The following is a 13,845-nucleotide window of genomic DNA, read 5'->3' as shown; positions in this document are numbered from 1 at the left end:
TTACTGGAGTCCTTTACGAGAGGATAAAAGACAGAAGTAGTCCAGAGAGAACAAAGAGAGAAAAACACAGAGAGAGAGTTTACAGAGGGAAAAGCCCCAGAGAAGCTAAGAGAGGACCCACAGAATCTCAGAGAGGAGGGTTATGGAACCAGAAGCTGAAAGCAACAAACCTGGGAGCAAAGGACCGGCTGGAAATGTGCCTTGCTGTCTGATAAAGCAATCCCGGATGCCAGCAGCCTGTCTTCAGAGAAGGTATCATCCTGTTATGCCTTAATTTGGACATTTGCATGGCCTTAGAATTCCCTCTCTGTTCTAGTTTGCTAATGCTGCCAGAATGCAAAACACCAGAAATGGATTGGCTTTAGTAAAACGGGGTATATTTGATTACACAGTTACAGTCTTAAGGCCATAAAGTGTCCAAGGTAATGCATCAACAATCGGGTACCTTCACTTAAGGATGGCCAATGGTGTCAGAAAACCTCTGTTAGCTGTGAAAGCATGTGGCTGGCGTCTGCTCCAAGTTCTGGGTTCAAAATGGCTTTCTCCCAGGATGTTCCTCTCTAGGCTGCAGTTCCTCAGAGTTGTCATTCTCAGTTGCTCTTGGGGCATTTGTCCTCTGTTAGCTTCTCCGGAGCAAAAGTCTCCTTTCAATGGCTTCTTCAAGCTGTCCCTCATCTGCAGCTACTCTCTCAGCTTCTGTGCATTCTTCAAAGTGTCCCTCTTGGCTGTAGCAAGCTTGCTCCTTCTGTCTGAGCTTATATAGTGCTCCAGTAAACTCATCAAGGCCCATGCTGTATGGGCAGGGCCACACCTCCATGGAAACTTTCCAATCAGAGTCATCACCCACAGTTGGGTGGGGTGCATCTCCATGGAAACAAAGAATTACAATCTAATCAACACTGATACATCTGCCCACACAAAATTACATCAACGATAATGGCATTTTGGGGGACATCATATATTCAAACCAACACATCTCCATTATTTAAAACCAACCCATTTCTGGTATATTGCATTCCAGCAGCTTTAGCAAACCAGAACAGAGAGGGAAACTTCCAGTGTAATGAAGACAGGCATGAAAGCACATCATTAAAACAACAATTAGATCTTTCAGATTCTGCCCCTTTCATTTCACTGATTTGATCAGTCTGTATTTATGATTGCCACTTACATGCCAAACATACATCAGTGGGCAAAACAGACAAAAAAAAAAAAAAAAAAAAAACTCTGGCCCTTCTTGGATCTTACATTCTAGTGGAATGGGAAAGACAATACACAAAAATAATAATAATAAACAAAATATAAAGTAACATGCTGGCAAATGCTATGGAAAACAATCATAGAAAGTGCTTAAAGGATGGCTTCAGTATTAAAAAGGGTGATCAAGAAAGACAGCAGTTGAAGGAGATGAGGGAGACAAGAGAGCACCCTTGGATCTTTCTCTAGGGTGGGGCAGGGGGTGCAATTTCTGCATAATTGCACATAGGTAAAGTGCTCAGAATCCAAGAATGCCAAATACAGCACTCCCTGATTCTAAAATTCCAAAACCCCAAAGGAGCAATTAACATTTTGCAGTAACAAATCAATAAGGATTTATTTAGTGTCTACAAGAAATTTTAAGGTTATATTCAATTTGATTTACCAAATACTTATCAAACACTCTAGGCACTGAAGATACAAAAATGAGCAAGACTGACAAAACCTCCACCCTTGAGGAACTCAGTCTAGCAGGGGAATGGGACTAGCAACCACATTACAATGTGTAAAACAACTATGATGGAAGTATACACGTGGAGCTCTAGGACTGGTCAGCAAGGTGTTATTGAGCAGTTAAAACTCTCAGTATCTCTCTGTCAATAAAGAAAATAATTTCAAATTTTAGAGTAAGGGTATGGCTTAGAGAATCAGGGATTCTCTAACCTCTTCATACATTTCTAAGATAACAGCCTCTTAAGTAAAGACAATACTAAGTTGAACCATATGAAATTGGTAAAATTTGGCAATTTCATACAGCTCACCTTTCTTGCAGTTAATATGAGGATTTTGCTTATATATTACATATAGTAAATGCTCAATAAATGGCAATTTTTATAATCATTCAATAATATTGTTTTTGCAAAAATGCAATAGGTGTTTCACAACACCTTCCAACTCCACTAAGTAAAATGGACAGTTAAAGTTTCAAATTTTCCATATACTGATTTGATCTTGCTGTGAATTTCCATGACCTAATCAGAATGTGCTGCAAAAGACAATAAAAAACAATTTCACAGCAGGCCAAGAAATTCAGAATAAGGAACAGCTTGGTTTTGAAGCCAAAAACTGAAAATTCTCCAAAACAGAATAAATTGTCAAGTTGTTACAGGGAGGAAAATTCATGTAAATCAAATTTTCATTCCCACTCATAATTCCAATTTAGCAATTTGCACAACAGTCAACTTTCTCTCTTCCTTCTCATTTCCCCATTAAGGGATCTTCTTTCCTTTGAAAAGGAAAATAAAGTTTCCGCCAACTCCCAATTCCAGAGACAAGACATCTAAAACATGACAGAATCTAGCTTACTGATTCAGCAAAAACTTATGAAGTACTTACTGTAAGCCAAAAACACTGCCAGGCATTGGAGATACAACCATAAATGTCCAAAGAGCTCTGTTAATCTGGTATTTCTTGTGCTTGGAACAATCCCCCAGTTCACCCACACCCCACCTACACATGCCTTCTTGTCTAAGCTTAAACACTTTCTCCAGAAAACTTTCCCCTAATTTCTCCACCCCAGCTCTTTTCCCATAAGATTCAGAGTGTCTTTCTAACATTTATCAAACTATATTTATTACTGTATCCTATATTCATTACTGTATCCTCAGTGCTTAAGAGATCAGTAAGTTTTTATTGAATAGATGAGAGCGCCACAGCCAAGAACATTTTGGAAGGAGAGGAGGTATAATTAAGTCTCCCACTTCTAAGTATGAGGGCTACAAAATAGCAAGCAAAGAGCAAGTGATGAAAAAGATGGATCCCTCCCTTAGAGTTAAACCTGATGAATTTCCACATATTCCCCTCTCCTGCAGGGTTTATTTAGTCCTCTTTAAATCTGGTGCTGGGTGCTCTTTTCTACAGGTGGAGTTACAGGACTCCTGGATCAGTGCCTCTCAAACTTTAATGTACACAGGAATCACCTGGGGATCTTGTTATAATTCAGATTTTGATTCAATAGGTCTGGGGTAGAGTCTAGAGTCTGCTTTTCCAACAAGCTTCCAAGTGATGCCCGTGCCGCTGGGCCAAACACCATACACTTTGAGTAACAAGGTCCTCAGTCATATCTTTTCACCATACAAAAAGATCTGCAGGTTGTCACTATTGGTCCAGATAGGATTTTTTTAAGTATCTTGTCACACCGAATCCACTCAGCAACTGACAAAAGAAATAACACTTAACAGTGTTAAATTGGGTTCTTGTCTTCCAGCAGAGTCCTATTGCATGCAGTTTAACCACCTTAATAAAGCAGAGTAGGATCAAGGCCTTAGAATTTCCTAAGAGAGGGAAACAGTCCAATCCATTGCTGGAATGACTTTATTAGGATAGTGGAAAGATTTCACAGTCACCCTTAGCAAAAGCAGGCTCTTAATATCCAAACCTAAAGTTCTTTTTATGATAAAATATTTTATTCATCCTAAAAATATATAAAGTAAATGTGAAGTATAAGGAATAATGATAAATTCTCTTATACCAGCTTAAGAAACAGAATAGTAACACCACTGGAGCTCCTGTGCTTTCCCTTCCCAAAGTAACCCCATACCAAAACTTGTTCATCATTCCACTGTTTTTCTTTACGATTATAACACATATGTATACATATCCAAATAATATGTTTTGTTTTGCATGATTTTGAACTTCATATATTTTGTATCAAACTGTATTATTCATCTGCAAATCTTTTTTGCTCAACATTATGATTAAGAGATTCATCTCTCTTGATAGGTGTAATTCATTCATTTTCACTGATGTAAAAGAGACCATTGCATAAAAATAACAAAATTGACATAATATATTCTCTTACTGATAGGCATTTGGGTTTTTGACCTCTTTTGTTTTCTATTATAAAATCTGCTGCTATGAATATTCTTGTACATGTCATAAGTTATATACAAGTGTGAGAGTTAAAATATTTCACTGGTAATGCACAGATCTTGGCTTATCCTCCATTCCCCACTCCCACCATGAGACAAGTTCTTATGTGAAGGTGGTTTATATTGATAAATGAGTTCAAAGAACAGAAAACATGAAACATGAAGGAGGGAAAGCCAATCCAAGGAAATGTTACTCAGACGATCACTGCTGAGGACCACTGAGGTTCATCCTGCAGGGGACTCTCCAAGGAGCTGTGAAAAACAAACCTCAGAACTGTCCGCTCGAGGGATGGAAAAATGGTATATGTATGCATTGGCTCCCATCCCCACTGTTTACAAGTTGTCCCCATAGGGTATCAACCTTCTAACACTTCAAGATTTGACCATGGGTGAAAATGACAGAGTGGGTTCAGACAAGTATTCCAAGCTGGGAGACAGAAATCCCAGCTCAGAAAACAAGAGGTAAGCTAATGCATGTTGAAGCAACGTGCCATCAGGGGACAACCTGGACAGCTGGTTGTTGCAGCAACAACTGGAATAAAACAGTGGCACAAGAGGATGTGGAGTGGGGCAGAAGAGGTAACTGATATGGATATAAGTAACTGAATAATATATAGATGGAGGATAAGAAACATCAATTCCTCTTTCCCTTTCTCTCTCTATCTCTCTCTCCCTCTCCCTCTCTCCCCTTTTCCCTCCCTCCCTCTCTTTATAATAGGTTTTATTTTACTATTAAAACATCACGTCCCACATGTTGGTATGACTTCTGGATTGTGTGCTCCAGGGCTATGGTCACAAGGACTCCAGTAGCCCTGAAGATGCAGCTATTTAAAGCACACTTACATTCACCCTGTTCATCCAACATATTAAGATAAAAACAAACAAAAAAATTATTGCAAAAAAAAAAAAAAAAAAAAAAGGAGCGGGGAAGGAAAGAAAAGGAAGAGAAATGCCACCACCTGGCAAAGGTGCATGGATTGCTGGGCTGGTGGCATGTACAGGGCGTGAGAGGGGAGAAGACGGCCCGGCCCCCATTGGATCCAGGCTGCTCAGGCGCCTTCTGGGGTGCGTCCTGGTGAGAGAAGGCAGCTGCTCTGGTAGCCACTGCTTATAGTACATGCAGGTTCATCAGTTATTTTGCACTGGAAACATGGAGACCTAGTGCTTGTTGCAGAGCGAGTGATGAGAGAGAGGTCTATCCTAACAGGAGGGCTCCCCAGGAGGCATTTCCAGGGGCTTGGAAGAACCAGTGGCTTTTCCAAAGGCAGACTGGGCTGCCCCTCTGCTCCTGCCCACCAGCAGTGAAGTGCAGGGAAGGAATTCTCCCCAGGAGCCCTATGGTTCACCCAGCACTTCATCCCTACATCCCCAGGGCAAGGCTTGGCCCAGCAGGCCTCGTGACCCCTGTAGAAATGTTGCTTTCGGCCTTGGGTCAGCAAGCGAATTGGAGAGGTGGTTGCTGGAACTGAGGGCAGTTCAAGTCAGGCGACTGCGAGAGGGAGGCCACATTAGCCTGGTGACCTGCCACACCCATCCCCATCCCCCAGCCTCTGCCACCACTGTCTCCAGACCTTCTTGTAGGCACAACCTCAATTTAAAGTTGCAAGTACGTACAAAGAATTTTTTTTCTGAATCATTCGAGAATATGTTGCTGATAGAGACATAAAACAGGAAATTGACATGGATTCAATACTTCCATCTGGTCTTCAGATCCCATTCACGGTTCACCAATATTCCCAAAAATATCCTTTGAGGAAGTTTCCAGTTTGAGCTGCATTTGGCTGTCGTGTCTTTTAAGTCTCCTTTACTATGAGTTCCTCCGTTTTTCCTTGACTTTCTTTCTTGATTTGGACACTTTCAGAGAGTACAGGCCCACTATTTTGTAGAATGTTTCTGAGTTTATGTTTCCTCACTACCAGAGGCTGCAGTATCACAGCAGTGACACCTCTTGAGTGGCACCTACTTTCCATATGGTCCTTACTGATGATGTTCATTTTGATCGTTTGATTAAGGTGGTGTCTGCTGGGCTCCTCCCCTGGGAAGTTGTTAATAAGTATTTTTGTGGGGAGGTACTTTGAAATGATAAACATCCCATCCTCATCACACTTTCAATTTATATATATCAGTTTGAGCTCATATAAATGATTATCCTATTTTATTCCAAGGACTATACAGACACATCTTGGAGATATTGTGGTTTAGGTTCAGACCACTGCAATAAAGCAGATATTGCAATAAAATGAATCACATGAATTTTTTGGTTTCCCAGTGCATATAAAATTTATATTTACACTACACTGTAGTCTATTAAGTGTGCAATACTATTATTTCTAAAAAAAACAGTGCACATACATTAATTAAAATGTGACACAGAAACACGAAGTGAGCACATTTTTGGAAAAATGGCGCTGATAGACTTGCTCTATGCAGGGTTGCCACAAACCTTCAATTTGTAAAAAAACGTAATATCCATTAAGTGTACTAAAGCAAAGTGCAATAAAATGAGGTACGCTTGTACTCCATTAATATTGCTATTTTAACGCTCAAGTTGTCCCAGATTTGGCCAGTGAGTGTCCCTGCAAGCTGTCTTCTGAGTACTTTTGACTTGTCCCCATCATTCTTGGAGTCCTCTCTTGCTTCCTGGCACAATATATTTCGGTTTCATCTTGTACTTTGCCTGTGCAGCCCTAGAATCCTGACTCCTTTTAGTGAAGAATGGTATTTAGAAGCAAGGATCTGGATGCTGGGTGTGCTCATTGCTATTGGAGTGTCATTGCTGCAGACCCTTGCAGTGGATAGAGTCCATTCTAGTTTTCTTCCTCTCCATATTTGTAACTCCCTTCTAAGGCAGTGAAAAGCCTGGCTCCCACCATCTTTAATGCGTTTACTTATTTGATTGCCCCAAATGTAACCAACCTCCCTTCTTGCTGCCACCCTGTCCCCACACAGTTGCCTTCCTCACCCTGCTTGGGCTCCAACATTCCACATCAGACTACCCCTTGCACAGATGCTTTTCTCATTGTGCCCACATTCTGGATCCCCAATGGGCCATGCTACCCCTGCATGTAAACCCCACTTGGGTACCCACCTTGCATCAGGCTGTGCCCTCCTCCATGTGGACACCCTCCTCACCCTGCTTGGGCTCCAACATTGGGTGCTGACCCTTCCCACAGGGTGTGTACTGTCCTTGTTGAGGATTGACTCACACCCCCCAAAGGCATGTTCAGGTCCAAACTGCTGGTCCTGTGGGTGTGAGCCCATTTGTAAACAGAACCTTTGAAGATGTTATTAGTTGAGGTGTGCCCAAATAGAATAACGCTGGGCCTTAATCCAATATGGCTGCAGTCCCTATAAGCAAAGGAAATTGGACTCAGAGAGAGAAGCCATGAGAAGCAAGAAGCTGGAAGTCAACAGAAAAGCCAAGGAACCCCAAGGATCACTGGGAACCAATCCCAGAATGCCAGTCTTCAGGGAGAAAGCATTGCCTTTCTGATGCCTGAATTTTGGATGTCTCCCAGAGTATGAGCCAATAAATTTCCGTTATTTAAACCAACCCACTACATGTTATTTGTTTAAGCAGTCAGGAAACTGAAACAGTCCTCATCCTGTGCTGGGCCACCCCATGTATGGACAGATGCCCTCCTCACCCTGCTTGGGCTTTACCACCCTCCCACCAAGCCACACAGCCCTCCACATGAGTATCCTGATGCTTCCCCTTCTCTTTTGCCCTCAGCTGCTTTAAAGAGAAAGATGATTAGGGATCAGGGAAAGGTTTCTGTATCCCTCAGGAGGAGCAAAAGCCATTCACACTTTGAGTATGCTAAAGAATCTCAGGGAGGGGAGAGACTCAAATGTTTATGGTTCTGTTGGATACAGGTATTCAAGTCACAATCCTACAGGTACCATGGAGTGGGGTGGGGTGGGGAGTGCAGAATTCAACTGAGAGAGTTTAGGCAGCATCCACAGTTGGAAAGGTAGGCTAATGTGACCTGGTGGGTGGAGATCTTTGGGCTAATTCAGTGTACTGCTGTTGATGCTTCTACATCTATATGTTTGGTAGAAATTTACGTGTAATATGCTTGTACTTCCTACCCCACAAGCGGCACAAGGGATTCTTAAAAATGAAATGAGCCCCATGTAGAGATGTGCCAGGAGTATGAACTCCCCTGCCATTTGCTACCAGTGGGTGGCTTGGGCTTTAGCATGAGTACCTCCACCCACTGATGTCCAAAACTTTCACCACAGATGATATCCTCTTTGTTGGCAAGTTGGAAGACTTGGTGCAAAGACCCTGACTGTGGTGTTATCCCATCTCTACCAGCAGGAGTGACTGATAAACTCTGACAAAATTCAAGGGCCTTCTTGCCAAGACAATTGCTTGGGATTACATGAACAGATTCACAATGCTCAATCTTTCTAGAAATCATAGAAAAACTGCTGTTTCTTCTGACCTCCACCACCCAAAAAAACTAGGTACTTGGACTCTGGGTACTGGATAGTATGTGCCTCACTGAGGCATTCTGCTTAGTCCTTTGTATTGGTTAACCTTTAGCACCCATTGAATAGGATCCAAATCAATAGAATGTGTTGGAAGCTCTCCAGCAAGCTGAAGCATACTCTGTACTTTTGAGCTCCCCCACCGAACCTTAATGACCCCTTTGAGCTACAAGTATGTGATTGATAATTTCACAGATAGGAGCCCCTGGCAAGAAGGTAGCCTTTACCCAGAGTCCCCACTTAGGGTTTTGGACTCAACATCTACCTGATATGACTTATCAAGTATGCCTCTTTTGAAAAGTCACTATTAGCCTGCTATTAGGGTTTTGTCAAAACTGAATGCCTGTCCCATGGAAGGCTTGTGACTCTCCAGCCTGATATTCCTATTTTGACAGAGGTCAGTTCAGACTCAATGACTAACAAGATGGGAAAAGCCCCAAAAGCATCTTTCATCAAATGAAAATGGTATATTAAAGAACTAGGCCTTTCGCAGTGGCATCTCAACTTTACATCAAAAAGTGGCAGCTCTCCCTTTGGAGGAAACTTCATCCCCCACTCTACTTAATGAAGAAAAGCCACTGGTTCACCAGGGCCCTTGATTCACATAGCTTCCCCTAAATATCTGAATCTGGTTCACTGATGGTTCAGCTAAGCTGAACCCCAATACTGACCACAGGGCTGCTGAGGTGGTTCAACCTCAGAACCAGCGATGCAGAACTGACAGCAGATTGGCCACTGCTCAATGGGCAGAACTCAAGGTTGTGCTCCTAGCTCCAGCCAATACTTCCCTGGATGAACCGTGTTATATTTTCACTGACTCTTGGGTTGTTGCCAGTGTCCTAGCTATGTAGCTCATCACTTGGAAAACTACAGACTGGCAGATTAACAACACTACACTCTGGCTTCACAAACTGTGGAAACAAACTGTGGCTTCTGGGTGAACCATTTGGAGCCTATTCTCTGATGGGACCAATAGGAATCAAGTTACTGTTTGGGCCTGCACCATTCAGATTGCCAACATCGCTGCCTGGATCCATCATGGTACCGAACAACATGGCAACACATGGGCACAAAATAAAGGACTCTATGTTCCTGCTGCAGAGGTTACTACTGCATGCCAACTTGTGACTCCTGCCAAAATTGACTCATTTGCTCAAGATGAGGAAGGACACAGGGAATTGTCCTGCCTGCTCTTGCAGATTAACTACATATAGGACCTTTGACCGCCTGTAGGGCTCTGGTGGCAACTCACTGCCGCTAAAATGTTTTCAGGTCATGGTGTTGTGTTCTGATCTGCCAAGTCTGGCCACACTATTGTGGCACTGTGCCAGTTTGTACATATTATGTCCCCCAGAAAAAAACCATGTTCTTTGATGCAATCTAGTGGGGCACATTGATTAATCTTTTTGATTAGGGTATGGCCTTTTGATTGGATGTTTCCATGATGTGACCCACCCAACTGTAGGTGGTAACTCTGATTAGATAATTTCCATGGAGGTGTGGCCCCACCTTGATTAGTTCACTGGAGCCCTATAAAAGCTCAGACAGAAGGAGCTCACTGCTAGCTAGCCGCTGCAACTTACAGAGACATTTTGAAGATGGCCATTAAAGGCAGAGTTTCGCTGACGCTTTGGAGGTACTTGCCCAGAGTTTGCCCCAAGAGGCTGATACAGAGACATTCAGAACACCATTTTGAAATGCAACTTGGGAGCAAGCAGACGCCAGCCACATGCCTTCCCAGCTAACAGAGGTTTTCCGGATGCCAATGGTCTTTCTCCATTGAAGGTAGCTTACTGCTGATGTCTTAATGTGGACACTTTATGGCCTTAAGATTGTAACTGTGTAACCAAATAAACCCCCTTTATAAAAGCTATCTATCTCTGGTGTTTTGAAAACGGCAGCATTAGCAAACTGGAACAGGCACCTAAAACTCAAATCTGTGGCATATGTTTGGCTTACCAGATCATTTGCAGTATGACAGTGGTGTGCCTTTTATCGCAAAAGCTACTTAACAGTGAGCTGATAGTCAAGGTATGCGATGGCCCTTCCATGCTCTGTTCTTTCCTCGAGCATCTGGTATTGTTGAGCACTGGAAAAGTCCCCTCAAAAACTGACTCAAAGGAGTTCCTACTCTATCTTCCTCAGCAACTCCCTTACACCTTAATAAGAGAGTTTAGTCACTGAATGCAGCTGTTCCCAGGAAGGGATCATCAACTCTGGGCCTCTTCTTGAGTAATTATCAGGGTGAAATAGATTTATTTTGAAAATGTAGGATTCCATTCTATTTCTGGGTTTGATATTGTTTTCTTTCTTTAAAAAAATATCTCCAGGCCAACCTGGTTAGGACACCTAGTGGGTGACAGCTTGGCAAAAAGGGGGCATACGGGATTCAAACTTCATTCTGGTTAGTTTTTTTTTTTTTTAATAATTTAATTTTATTGAGATATATTCACATACCATGCAGTCATACAAAGCATACAATCAATTGTTCACAGTCTGGTTAGGTGTTTTTGTTTTTTAATTTTATTTTGAAATAAATTCAAAGTTATAGGAACACTTGCAGAAACAATACAAATCCCATACACAGAACTCTAGCATTCCCTGACCCCCCTCCCCCAATACCCTGATTCACCAACTTTAACACACTGTCACACCACCATTTCTCTTTCCCTCCCTCCCTCCCTCTGTCCCTCTCTCCCTATCTATCATCTATTGCTCTGTCTTCTGTACATATGACACTTAGCTGCACACACCCTTGAACAAACACTATAATTCACATATACAATTCCCATCAACAAGAACATTCTTTTATGCAATCCCATTAAGCGCAGCTAAGAAATACATGAGATTCAACGATACAAAGCTTACATTCTATATTTCCTTATGTCTCAACTGTGTCCCTTTGAGCCTCCTGTCCTCCATCTTCAGATCCCATCCAGGGTCATCCTTGGCATTCAATTGTCATCTATTTTTTTTTTTTTCCCCTCAATTGTGGAAACATATATACAGCCTAAATCTTCCCATTCCAACCCCTCCCTAGCCTTCCATTAGTGGGATTAATCACATTTAGAATGTTGTAATGCTATCACCTTCCCACCTTCCATTACTAGAAATTTCCCTTCACCTCAAACAGCAACCCTACACTCATTTCTTAACTCCACATTGCCCCTTCCCCCACTTCTTGTAACCCATACTCTACTTTTCATCTCTAAGGTCATATTCTCTGGTAATTTCTTTGTGTTTACTGTGGGGCTTAAAATTAACCTCTTAAATCCATAACAATCTTGTTTTTCTTTGATACCAACTTACTTCAATATGACACATAAACTATGTTCCTATACTCCTCCATTCCCCCACCTTTATATAGTTCTTGTCAAAAATTACATATTTTACATTGAGTTCAAAACCACTGATTTGTCATTAGAGTTTGTGTATTTTATATCACGTAGGAAGTGAACAGTGGAGTTACAATTCAAAATTATTGACTTCTATTTGTATTCCATTGTGGTCAGAGAATGTGCTTTGAATATATTCAATTGTTTGTTTGTGGTTTTTTTATTATTATTATTATTATTGAGGCTTTGTTTTATGTCCCAACATATGGTCCATTCTGGAGAAAGATCTGTGATCACCAGAGAAAAATGAGTGTCCTGGTGATTTGGGATGTAAGGTTCTATATATGTCTGTTAAAATTCTCTATATCTCTTTCTCCTTTGTTTCTCTGTCGGTAGGGCTCTCTTTAGTATCTGAAGTAGGGCGAGTCTTTTATGGGCAAAATCTCTCAGCATTTGTTTGTCTGTGAAAAATTTAAGCTCTCCCTCAAATTTGAAGGAGAGTTTTGCTGGATAAAGTATTCTTGGTTGGAAGTTTTTCTCTCTCAGAGTTTTAAATATGTCATGCCACTGCCTTCTCGCCTCCATGGTGGCCGCTGAGTAGTCACAACTTAGTCTTATGTTGTTTCCTTTGTATGTGGTGAATTGCTTTTCTCTTGCTGCTTTCAGAACTTGCTCTTCTCTTCAGTATTTGAGAGTCTGATCAGAATATGTCTCAGAGTGGGTTTAGTTGGATTTATTCTATTTGGAGTTCGCTGGGCATTTATGCTTTGTGTATTTATATTGTGTAGAAGGTTGGGGAAGTTTTCCCCAGTAATTTCTTTGAATACTCTTTCTAGACCTTTACCCTTCTCTTCCCCTTCTGGGACACCAATGAGTCTTAAATTTGAACGTTTTATTTTATCTATCATATTCCTGAGATCCATCTAGATTTTTTCAATTTTTTTTCTCCATTCTTTCTTTTGTTCTTTCATTTTCTGTTCTGTGGTCCTCTAGAACTCTGAGTTGTTGTTCAACTTCCTCTAATCTTGTATTATGAGTATCCAGAGTCTTTTTAATTTGGCCAACAGTTTCTTTTATTTCTGTAAGATCTTCTATTTTTTTATTTATTCTTGGAATTTCTTCTTTATGCTCGTCTAGGGTCTTCATGTCCTTTATATCCTGTGCCATGCTCTCTTCTTTGATTGTAGTCCTTTGATTACTTGCACCAAGTACTGTGCCTCTTCTGATATTCTGATTTGGGTGTTTGGGATTGGGTTCTCCATATCATCTGGTTTTATCATATGCTTTAAGATTTTCTCTCGTTTTTGGCCTCTTGGCATTTGCTTTGCTTGATAGGGTTCTTTCAAGTTGTAAAAAATACCAGTCTAATTTTTCAGAACTACAACTTGGTGTCATACACTTTAACTAAGCAGCAGATGGCATCTGTGAGTCGCTTATTCCCCTCATGTCAGTTCTCCTCAACTTTGTCTTTGTGGTGTGTGGGGAAATGATTCCTGTGGGGTTCAATTGGTGAATTCAGTTTGGGTGTGTTTTTGGTGCTGTGCGCCCTGAATGTGGGGCGTCTGTCTGGGTGGTTAGGGAGGCAGGGCAGCTTTAATAGTCAAACCTCCCAGGTGTTCCTGGAGATACAAAGCTGTTCCAAGACTGTAAGCCTTCCTTTTACTCCTGCCACAGATTTTCTCTGCCGCTGACCCACAAGTTGCCGGCATTGACGTAGCGTCCCTGGGTTTTCCGAGCGGGCCCCTTTCTCAGCTGTGGTCTTCCAGAACATCTGCTGAGGGAAGGCTGTGCTATGTCACAAGTGTGTGCTGTCCCTCAGGGGAAGTCCCGGGCCACCGTGCTGTGCAGGGGCGCTCCCAGCCTGATCCAAAGATGGCTGAATAGGG

The sequence above is a fragment of the Choloepus didactylus genome, chromosome 1, assembly GCF_015220235.1.
Source record: "Choloepus didactylus isolate mChoDid1 chromosome 1, mChoDid1.pri, whole genome shotgun sequence".
Lineage (NCBI taxonomy): Eukaryota > Metazoa > Chordata > Mammalia > Pilosa > Megalonychidae > Choloepus > Choloepus didactylus.
This window is presented reverse-complemented; position numbering follows the sequence as displayed.